Genomic DNA, 12,410 nt, shown 5'->3' with positions numbered 1-12,410 from the left:
CATCCCCACTTGCCAGTGTATGACTGTGGGCATGTTAATTAACCTCCCTGTGACTCAGTTTCCTCATTTATAAAGTGGTGTTATGAATATCTACCTCAAAAGCTTAAGGGTTGGATTAAATGAATTAACATACATAAAGTCCCTAGAATAGTCTCTGGCACATAGTAAGCACACCAATAAATGTGATCTAGCAGTTGCTAAATAGCTATTATTATCTGAATCTTATACTCAGATGGGGCTTGGAGAAGTTTATTTTCATATATAGTGCATGGTAGAGCTAGGGTGGAAACAACTTCGATCCCAAAGGATGTAGTATTTCTACTTTCTCTGTATTTAGACCCTTTAAAATAAGAATAAATTGACTTATGACCAAGCCATCATTTTTACCGGCCATCGTATCACAGCATAGAAAACCAATATATCATTTCAGATATGCATTTCAACCTTCATTCTCTCCAAGGAAATATTTTTATAACAGATGCTGACTGTTAGTCAAATTCCCTAGATTTACTTTCTGTCTTGTCTATAGAGTGGCTAAGAAAACTTTTCCACAACCCAAAAGGGCAGTCAGAGTTAAACTGAGGCAAAAATGTCCACATAACTAACAACTGAATAGTCAGTCCTCGTATAAATATATAACATGTTGATTATTATTGTAAATGTCAAAAATGGGCATGGTGGCGGGCGCCTGTAGTCCCAGCTACTTGGGGGGCTGAGGCAGGAGAATGGCATGAACCTGAGGGCGGAGCTTGCAGTGAGCTGAGATCACTCCACTGCACTCCAGCCTGGGCGACAGAGCAAGACTCTGTCTCAAAAAAAAAAAAAAAAGCAGATTTTATTAATAATCACTATTTAGACTAAATGAGGGAATCAGTCTTAACAAAATAATATTTTTAAAGGAAACCTAGTTCTATTAATTTCAATTAAATAAAGCAACTCAAGTTAGGCTAATTAAGTGTCAAGCAAAGGAGTTGGGAAGCTACTTCAATAAATAGAGAAGAATGATTTATATTTAACATATTGGTTGTTTATCCATTAATTGGCGTTTTAAATTGTTTGAAGGTCATTTGTTCTTTTCAGTAAATTAAATGTTCCTCTATGCAAGTATTAGGCTATTTTATTGGCAACTTTTTTATAAAGCAAAGTTAGCTTCAGCTTAATCCCTTAGCAAATTAATGAAGGTTTTTTCCTTTAAGAGATTCTAAATCTACTGGTGTTAAAATTAGGTTCTATTACTAATTTTGAAAGAAGAGAAGAATTTCTCTGTTCATAATTCCAATATCCAATTACAATAAATTATGCAAAAAGACTGTTGCTACTTTGGAAGAAACTGTGAGGAACATCTGCCACCCTAAATGGCAAGAGGTCTGACTATGATATAACATCTTAGGGTTCAATTTCATTTGAAAGTATTAATTCTGTCTGAGTATACCACTGTGCATTACACTGTGTGTAATGTCAGAATTAAGACTTTAAATGTTAGAAGGAAGGAAGAGAAGGAGGAAAGGAGGGAGAGAAGGAAGACAGAATCTCCATGATTAGAGTTTGGTTTGAAAGCCTAGTTTCTTTCTGAAAAAGGTCAATCACCACGGACTGGCTCAACCCTGAAAAGTTTCCAAAGTTAGGCTGATGTGCTCTGTTGAAATTCACCCAAGAATTGTACACCTTATTGCTGAGAAGTCACACCAGATGTCCTGTCCAAGGACTAATAATGCTTATTCCTGTAGGCTACTTCCATATGTGAGGAAACAGAAGAGAGCATTTCAGAGCTGGTTAGTCAACTTTAAGTTATGCTCAGTGCACTGTATCGGGAATACAAAAGCATTTTCCAGATGGCATCATAAAGTTAGTTCATTTTTGCAAAGCACCACCTCATTTTTGAGAAATAGCCCCTTGTTTTTCATTCCCCTTGGTTGTTTCAGAATTGCTTTTTCTTGCCATAAATGCAATACTTAAACTAGAGGGCTGGTTAGAATATTTGCTATATATTATAAAAAGTGCGTAACAGACTATGAGTGTTCAAATATGAATTGATGAGGAGATTCATAATATATGGTCTTAACCACTGGCCAGGCCATCAAGGAGACAAAGAGCCAGATGGATATTGGGATTCTACTTTCACTGTTAATGATATAACCTTGGGTAATTCACCTAATTACACTGTGTTTCAATGTCTACATATGCATGAGAGCTATTCTAACTCTCAGAAATTCCTTTGTGAGTCATCTAAGAACCACCTATCATTTGAGTTGTTTCTCTAGCTACTTATCTCCATGAACTCTCTACTGTAGCCAAATTATCCCACTTGCTTTCTTCCAAATACTCTGTGCAACTCCAAATTTGTGTCCTTCATCAAGCTCTTTTCTTGGCCTAGAATGCTCTTTCTCTTCTCTGTCTAGCCAAATCCTGCTGTCTTTTGAGGCATCAATCAACTCTCCTTCTCAGTAAGGATATTCATGTATCTGTGCTACTCTATAAAGGGATTTACACATGTAATCACATTTAGTCATTAGAACAGCTTTATAAAGTAACTATTATTGTGCTCATTTTATAGAAGAGAGTATGATACTTGAATAAAATGCTATACTGTCCCAAGGTCCAAAGGCGCCATCAGGACTTAGATTAGAGCTCAGATTTCTTGGTCGCTGAAACCTGAATTCCTTCCACTACTCCACTCAATCTCCTAGGGATATTTTTGTGTCCTTTGTTGCAATTATTGTTATTATTGTTATTTTATACTCTTTTAATGCAAAGGCTCATGTCTCCTTACAGAAATAGTAAATGCCTTGAAAAAAGGAATACTATCTTTGTATTTCCTACACTAGAATGTAAACTCCACAAGGGCTGAGAATTTGACTTGGTTATTCACTGCTCCTACTCCAGTATGTAGAACAGTCCCAGACATAGTAGACACACAATAAATACTTACTGAATAAATTTCACTATGTCTCTTGTGGCGTCTGGGTTTGCATATAAAGGTTCCCAATAAATACTTGTTCTTCTGGCACAATAAGATTGTCCCCTCATAAAGGTTTCTAGATTAAAATCTTCTTAGACATAAAAAACCCCACTTTTTCTTTATAGCTTTCCACGTCTGTTGTCCCTCTTCTGCTACTAATCTTGTCTTCTCAACCATGACTATTGTCAAATCATTCACTGAATATTTACATTACTCTTGGTTTTTCATGCTGACACCAAACACTGTCACATTTGACTCCAAATAATACAGAATGAGAATCACATCCTAAGTATTTATCCTCAATACGAATCTGCTTACTAAATATTATTTTTTGAAGCACTAAGCGCTTCATTTATATTAATTCTTATATAAGAACAAATATTCTGAACCCCATTTTACAAGTTAGAAAAATGATGCTCAGAGAAATTAAGCAACTTGCTGAGGACCACATAGATAATAAAATGACGAGCTAGAATTAAAGCCAGGGCTTCAAACCACTGAATTCTACTACAACCAAGTGGCTTGTGATGTTCTGGGAGAAGAGGCTGAATATCCTTGCCAGCTGGCATGGCCAAATTAGACAAGTCCTGACAGTCAAGTCAGATATTGTGAATTATGAGACTGCATTTTTGAGGGCTGACTATTGGGAAAACTTCAGAATTGTTGATGGCCCCACAAATATCAATTGTTTCTGTTTGTTTTCTCGACTTAACTCAAAATTATTAAACATGCAACTAAAATTCCAATTCTGAGTAATGCTATTTAGTTAGTGAGAATAGCTTCTATTCATTAGTGGAAGAAAGTCATTAATATGTAACATTATTATCTTTAACTTTACCCTAGTAAAGGCCAGTTGGTGTTTATTAACATTTGGAATACAGTTAATGTTGATGTTAGTTTTGGTTTGGCACTGAGTCACAGCTCTTTGTTATTTCAAGGAGTAAGAATAAGTGAACTAGTAGTGTTTCAGTGAATATTAAAATGTGAAAAGCAAAACACAGTGAAAAACATGACTTCTAAGTATTTGCAATAACTCATAGTTTTTTTTAATATAATTTTGGAGATGGTGAGAGTCTAGTTGTCCTTCTGTCTTCTAAAATAAACTGTATTTGGAACTTTGGCTCATGCCTATTTTTAATTCATTTTGGTAAGTACTACTACAACCTTTATCAGTACAAGTGCCTTTCAAAAGACGACATAATCAGACAAACAGAATGTTATAGGTTGCAAATAAAAGAATTTAGATACTGTTTCTTTCTGTGCTACCTACCATATATAACACTGGCTAAACTGCTCAGAAAACAAGTGTTAGTTTATTCAGCTTTAAGTCAAGGTTAATGCGAAACTCAGAGAATTTTAAAGGGATCTATAAACCCACAAAGTGCTTAGAATTCCTTCAATCAAATCACAATGTAAACATTGGGTAAAGGACTGAGAGACTGTCATATGCTACTATTTTCTCTATTTTGACTTCTGTGTATATGGTAATAGGTGCACAGCAAGCAGTGAATTTAATTCATAATACCTGTTATGTAGTTCAATCCCAGATAGTAGAGGGAAAAAACTGGAGTGTAGCTTAGGAAATAGTATTGTTGTTGAGGCTCTTAGGAAACAGTATTATTGTTGAGGCTCTATTGTGATATTAGGAAATCAGTAGCCTTTGACAGACTCGAGCAAGGAAGCTGACTCAGTGTAGGACTCCAAAGTCTCTTGATCTACAGGCTTTAAATCATTGCTTAGGAAAAAAAATAAACAATATATTCTTGTACTAGCAAATCAGGAATTAATGATAAATTATTTAGATGACTGCAAATTGCCTTTCACCTTGAGTATATGCACTACAAGCAGACAACTGGGTTTTTGTTGTTGTTGTTGTTGTTTCTGAGATGGAGTCTTGCTCTGTCGCCCAGGCTGAAGCGCAGTGGCGCGATCTCAGCTCACTGCAACCTCTGCCTCCCAGGTTCAAGCAATTCTCCTGCACCCCCCTCCCAAGTAGCTGGGATTACAGGCATGTGCCACCATGCCTGGCTAATTTTTGTATTTTTACCAGAGACGGGGTTTCACCATATTGGCCAGGCTGATCTCAAACTCCTGACCTCGTGATCCGCCCGCCTCGGCCTCCGAAAGTGCTAGGATTACAGGCATGAGCCTGAGCCACCGTGCCTGGCCCAGATGATTGTTTTTAAAGGATGTTTGGAGTTTTTTATTAGCAGACAGGATGCATTCATTAAGTATTCACTAAACGTGCATTGAACACCTACTATGTGTTCAGCTCTGTAGGGAGTGCTGAGATGAGTCATATATGGTCCCTACCTTTAAGGAACTCATCATCTAATGGAAGAGAAAGATACATTGATAGCCAACTTCAGGATGCATCCCAATATCATTCTTTCTCAGAGAGACCATACACGGAAGAAATAATGTGAGAAACATGGAAATATACTCAAAAGTCAGACAGAAGGAGGGTTATAGAATTAAAACCTATTAAATAATAATAACATTTAGAAAATACAGAATTGGATATATGGGAATCTTGTTGCAGAAGGAGGGGAAGCAAAGAGTTGGACTGAGGTTAGAGATAATGAGGGAACATGGTATGGCCAATGAGATAAGAAGCAGAGAGAGTTGTGGAGGAGAAAGTGTAGGAGGGAACATGCCTTCTGGCCTGTACTAGACAAAGCAGTCCTCTGCTCCTGAAAGAAGCCAGTGACAGCAGAACACAGAGTCTCCCATCTATATGAACCTCAATATTTTCCCCAAGGGGTCACAGGAGGAGTGGCTACAGGAAAGGCCATGGCCAATGCTTATAGCCTTGCTTACTCTTCCTCATTTTGCCTTCGTATGGCCTTGATCTGGCCTATCTAGTCGGGTGATACATGACAGAAATACCACAAAAAAAAAAAACGGGAAATGTATCCTCTGTTTGCTTTAATCCTACAACTGTCTCTGCACTTAGCTAAGAGACATAAGGATGACTTTGTCCCATGGTGGAGTGGCGAGGATACTCCAAACTCCGAAACTATATATTCTTAATTGTGAGCTCAAAAGCTTTGATCTAAGTGGGAGCTATAAGGATTTGGAATAAAATATTACAGAAACTGGTTACTTCCTTTTCCTACCAATGCTATAATGTTTTAGTTTGAGTCTGCTGCTGGGATAGGGAGGAGTTATTTAATCTGACTGAGTTTAAATTTTAAATAACTGAGAAAACACTGAGTAGTGTATCACCCTAGAAAAGTCTGCAGAAATAGGATTCAAGGTAGAAATTAAGTCCAATTTTAGAAAAACAGAGAAAGCAACATTTTTGCACACAAGAATTTGTGAGTTGGGAAAGTTGCCTCCCCCAAACCTACTTTCAAAGGTCAGTGAAGTGGTCATGTGTAATTTCTTGGGCATACAAAGCCCAGGGTTTTTCCCATCTCTTTTCTGATGCCTTCAGTTTTGTTTGTTGTTTTTTGTAACTACTGACATGTATGTCATTCTACAAAAATGGTCTTGAGTTGACTAGACAAGAGTTTCAGCTAAAATGCAATTAATCAGGCAGAACACTGATAGATTATCAGAACCTCTCCTGTATTAATTTGTAAAAGGGTATGCAGATACCAATACTTGGAGATCTGGGGGTCAACAGCAATGAAAGAGCCACAGGAAGAAATGGCAAATGTATCCTCCCAAGAGAAATTGTTCTCTGAGATGTTGCTGCTGCATTTCTTTCTTCCACAATTTATAAAGATATTTCCTTTTAAACTAACTTCTGGGGATTCGTGTGTGAAAAAATTACTGCATTATAGGTGTTAAAAAGTGTTTTAGGAGCCCTGTATGATTTGACTTGAACTTTTCTTTCTGTAAATTCTTATTTGCTAAAGCTTAAAGGCCCTCACCAGAGTTATTTTTCTTTGTCTTTGTAATAATTTGCATCTGAATCTTGATTCCTTGCCCTATGAAACACCGTGATTTGGGGAATTAACGGTGTTCTGAATAATATATTTAGGATGCCCAGGTAGGCTTAAATAGGAATCCCATCTGGATAGTCACACTGGGTTCTCTCCAGGAGGTAGGCATACCTGGGAACTCTTGAGAAGGGTGGACCAACTGTCTGTTTCCATAGGGAATTATCTACATCAACACTCCTGAGAAAGAACTTATCCTAAAGGAAAAGAATACAGATTAACAACATGTCTCTCTGGATTCACGTCTGAGTCACAAAATTAGGGACTGCAATCAAGAGTGGAAAAAATCTTGGAGAATTGACTCACTAAAGCTTCTGTCAGACATTGACAGCTCAGTGGAGCATTGCTTTGCAGCCCCTATAATGGTAATTGTATGAAAGCATTTGCCCCACCCCAGGGTGACTGTGGGAACCTGCAGAAGTTAAGAAATGAATGTAATAGACTGAACTGCAAGCTGTGGCAGTCTGGGTCTGGAAGGAGAAGAAGCTGTAGAAGATATTTTCCTTCAGTAGCTTCTCCACAGCCATGGTGGGAGATGGCAGAAACAGCCGACATCAATTCTGGGAGCTGGACCACAGAAGAGAAAAAGAAGCAATAGACCCAATAGGGTAGGTAAAGGATGCCCTCCTTAGCTCAGGAGAAACAGTTCTTTCCTTCTCAGTCTCCTCTGAGAGGAATTTGAAGAGATGGAGTTGGGGGTTGAGAATAGGCTGGAGTGGCTATAGAGTGAGTGGGGACAAAGTCAAGGAGCTTCTGTGTGTTTGTGTGTGTGTGAGTGTGTGTGTGTGTCTGTTTATTGTCACTGTAAATCTATTGTTTACCCCTAAGATCTGGCCTGGTTAAACAACAACAACAACAAAGGTCTGCTTCAGTTTTTGGCAGGACCTTCTAAGTAGATTTCTGAATTAGGCCTCTCTTCAATTGTCTGGGGTCCCTTTCACATGAAGACTTTTCTGAAGTGGTCCTAACTCCATCACTTAAAGTGCTATTCTAGCTTACAGGTCCGCCAAGGGAGGACCTAGATGGTTAGTTGTGATTTCTGAGGGGAGTGGTGGTGGTCATTATTGTCATTCTCCAGATGATGGGTAATCAATGTAGACAAAGGCTCTCCCTGGCAAAGTGACAAGAGTATAAGGAATCAGGAGGTGTTAATTAGCCTTTCGTGGCTCAGCTTCTTCATCTGTGAAACTGAGGTGATTCTTACTATGTAGTGTGCAACAGAATCATCTGCAGAACTAAAAACAAAAACAGCAGCTACTTGAGCTTCATAAATACCAAGTTAGAATAAATGCAGGTGAATTTCAAAAGAGCTCTATAGGCATGTCCACCCCACTGGTTAAGGACCACTGAACCATAGTTTTCTCCAGGTTCCCTTTCAGCTTTGAAATGCTATTGTTCCTCATATATTTGTATATAATGTTTGTGGAAGATTAAATAGGCACAGTACATATTAAAATTTGTGAGACTTTTAAGTTTTTTAAGTAGAAATTTATCCCAAGGAAATTAGGTAATGCACACAAACATGTGTAGTCCAGAATAATTATTCTTGATTATGAAAGCAAACCATTGATACATCAACAATTAACAATAAGATCTCATTTATGAGATAAATTGTGGTATATCCCTAAAACAAGTCACAATTTTAGTCAATGAAAATTTAATTTTAAGAGACTAATTAATGATATGGAAAATGTCCATAATATATTTGTAAAATAAAAGCAAACAAATATTTGCAAGTGTGGTGTATATGGTTATAAGTGTGTGAAAATTTATGCTGAATGAAAGATGCTAGACACAAAAGAGTATACGTGGTGTGACTCCACTTACGTAAAACTCTAAAAACGACAAATCCAATCTATTGTGGAAAAAAGAACAGTGGTTGCCTGAAACAAAGTAGACATTAGAACTGGACACAAGGCAACTTTTTGAAGTGATGGGAGTGCTTTTTATTTTGGTCCTGATGGTGGTTACGTGGGAATATAATTTGAAAACTTAAAGTGTGTACGTTGTATTGTCTGAAAATTATTCTTCAATTAAAAATATATTTTCTTTCAACTATGTAAAAATGAGTATCTAGAAAATTTTTTTGTATAAATACCTAAATTCTAAGCTGCTAAAACAAGTAAACTACTGAAACAAAATGAGGTGAACACTATTCCTTCCATTTTTTACAACTATATGTGCCTGTGCTTTTAAGAAAAAAACTGGACATATGTAAATATAAATACAAATGGTGGTTATTATGTTTGGTGGTGGGATTAGAATTTTTTATTATACTTTTCTATGGCCTTTTTTCAAAATTTCTAAAATGAACATGTTATAATCTTTACTAGAAGAAAATAATCATTTTTAAATGTCTATTTAGAAGATGTTAAGCTGAACACAAAAGCACTGGAAGAATAGATGAACCAAGAGTTTCATTGTTAAGTTATTCTTATCTCTAATAAAATGTGACCTTTATTAAAAAGAAAAAAAACCAGCAGCAGCAATAACAACGTGGGCGAAAAGTGACCGGGTGGGAATGTGCACTGGAGTTATTGAGGGAGCCAAATACACATACAAAGCTTGTGGGCATGTGGGAATGTCTGTTTCCTTTCATTGAGATGGGCGGAATCTTGGCCAGTTGTAGCAGAATCTCTGGCCTATTTTTGTTTAAGAACTGAGCGCCTGTTGCCTTCCCCAGCTGGCGCCCCCCTGTTGTCAGCCCACTGTACTCCAACGTTTTCCTGAGTCTGTACAGGGCACAGGTCTGTACATCTCATAGTACAGGTCTGTAAATCCTACACCACAGCCACTGTTCACAGTGCCCTGGGCAATGGGAAAAAAAAAAAGAAAAGAAAAGAAACACCAGCACTAACCAAGGGACATGCCAGAGATAAAGGAAATGACACAGGCAGTTGCTCTGGAATAAATAAACAGAGGGGAAAAATGTGGCCGGGGAACCTCAACAAGGATGCAGGAGAGGAAGTAAACAAGCAAACAAAGCTCAAGGCTGAGATGTCCTGGAACAAAAGCCCAGCACCTAGGGGAGGATAAAAATCTCCTCACCAGGACCACAGGAAATAGAGAACTTCCTTAGTAGCATTAACTTGACAAGTATCCTACAGAGCCATTGATTGTGAAGTCCTGGTCAGCTCTCTGGGTCTGTTCGCTCCTGAAGAATGGGGTGGCTTAAATCCAGTCAGACCTTGGCTGCTTAACAGGATAAACTCAGAAGTGGCCAGACCTAGATGCCAAGTCTAGCACTCCCAGTTGTGATGTAGGGGGTACCATTCTCATAGAATACAAAGAAAGGTGTCCCCCTGGGGCGGCATACATGCTAAGGGTCAATTCCTAAACCTCATCCATAAAATGAGGTTAATCATACCTGCCTCAGATTCTGTAGTACAGGTCAATGACGTGATTATGGATTACCCAATTTCTCCGGGCTCACTAACTTCTCGTCTAATCAAGATTGTAGTAATAGTTTTGTTGTTTTTTTCCCCTTCTTGTTAGGCTTTGTTAGGAGAATACTCAAGACTGCTTACACTTAAATTTTTGGAGATTTTTCTACTGACTTAACGCTTTAGAATTTTATTTACTGTTCCCTCCTTTCCTAGAATCCAGACACGGTCTCATCAGATAAGACTAGAAACAGCTCCAGATCAAAGACAACTCCTCTGTAGTTAGAATTACCACTTCCCTTCAGCCCCGATACTTGATTATCAGAACAAAACTCTGGTGTCCGACTCATCTTTCCTTAGAAGGAGTTCTTAGCTAAGAAACTTCTCAGCCTCTCATGCAAATGGGTTTCCGTTGGACACAAATTTTGGCTATAGGTGCAAGTTTGTTGAACAGTGCCTGCCTGTTTCATAGCAAGCTCTCAGGAAAAGGAAAAGTAGATCTCATTGTCCAATTGGAAATGATGGTCATGTGAATGAAAGACCAGGGAGAATGCTGTCTTCCCACAGACCAATCATCTTTTCAGATGTTTGAAAAGATCTGAGAGATTTTAAGGGATGAGGGACTAAAAGAAAAGGTTGCATTTTGTTTTTATTTAGGTTTCTTTTTCAACACTTAGTTAATAGTCAAATAGGAGCTCTCAGATTTATTCTAAGCATATTTCAACTATTTCCACCCAGAACTAGCCTCTAGTTAAAATATGTTATTAAGCACTATTTTATGGGAAGAGAATACTTGGAAAGTTTAAATTATTTTTAAATTATGGTTCTTAACAAAGAAGCATAAGGAGGCATGCACTTAAACCTGTTGGGAGGTAATATAGGTAAAAATGTAACATTTTATTGCTCCCCAATTAACTTTGAGAATAATACCCCATCTTACATAATCATCTAATTTTCAAATTGCTGAGATATCCAGCTGTGTCCAGTCCCTGTGAAGTCCCTCCAGCCCAGAACTGTGAGTTCCTGAAAAGCAGCCATTAGATTGTTCAGGTTATAGCTCGGCCCATCCCAATGTCCAGCCCAAAGCAAGTGTTCAATAAATGCCATTATTCAATCATCCCTGTTTCTTTTGGGGAGCTTGGAGGTGAGTATGTTGGGTGGGGCAGGGATAGCTTTCCCCAGATGTCTCTGCCTGCCCCAGAGAAGCCTAATATAGAGAGAAATCCAAGATACTTTCAAAAGGGCAAAGAGTTGTAAAATCATTAGATGTGCAGAGCCACAGAAAATCTGAATTACTTCTGGCTGTAATGTAAGGTAAAATAACAATTGTCATGCAATGTCAACGAAATAGAAAAATGGCCAGAAATGGAGCAAAATAAGGTTCACATGCAAGGGCCAGAGGCATTCAAAGAAGTGATGCAAAATACTGCAATTTACATAGAAGAACAGTTTAGAATTGACAATCATGAGATGGAAAGATCGGTCCAACACGAATTCTAAAAGGATGTGGAATTCTTAGTCATCTCAAGATGGCAGTCAGGAACATGTTGCTGCTGCTGCTGTTTTTTTTAAATGTAATATGACACTCAACTATATTTACAGGATCAGTGACCCCAGAAGAAATGCTTCCAATGCACTTAGAAATAATTATATATTTATTGAAGCCTCGCATTCTGTTTGTGGATGAGCATCTAAGGCAAAGTGAGAAAGAGCTGTCCAGTCACAAACACACACACACACGCGCGCACACACACACACACATACACACACACACAAAGATACAGATTTAGAACAGCAAATCTAAGACTAGAACTGATAGGGAGTTTTTATTGTTCTGCCCCAGGAAAGTGATGGCTGAGAGATGATTTAATATGTTTCTCCGGTCTATAAAGGGTCACTATCTTGTGGTTTATGACCATCTGTTCTTTACCTTCCCCAAGGATGGAAAGGAGGAAATGAGCTTAAACTTTAAGAAAGTAAATTTAGGCTAGACCAAAGGGACTGCCAGACTGAGGTCTGTGTAATGTTGCAAACCCGTGGTTGTGGCATTTCCTCCTCTGACCTCAGCTGGGACAGACAGGCATTTACCCATCTGGATGAATTCTACATAGTCCAGCT

Source organism: Hylobates moloch, unplaced genomic scaffold (assembly GCF_009828535.3).
Source record: "Hylobates moloch isolate HMO894 unplaced genomic scaffold, HMol_V3 SCAFFOLD_11, whole genome shotgun sequence".
In the NCBI taxonomy this organism is placed as follows: Eukaryota; Metazoa; Chordata; class Mammalia; order Primates; family Hylobatidae; genus Hylobates; species Hylobates moloch.
Note: the sequence above shows the minus strand (reverse complement) of the source record.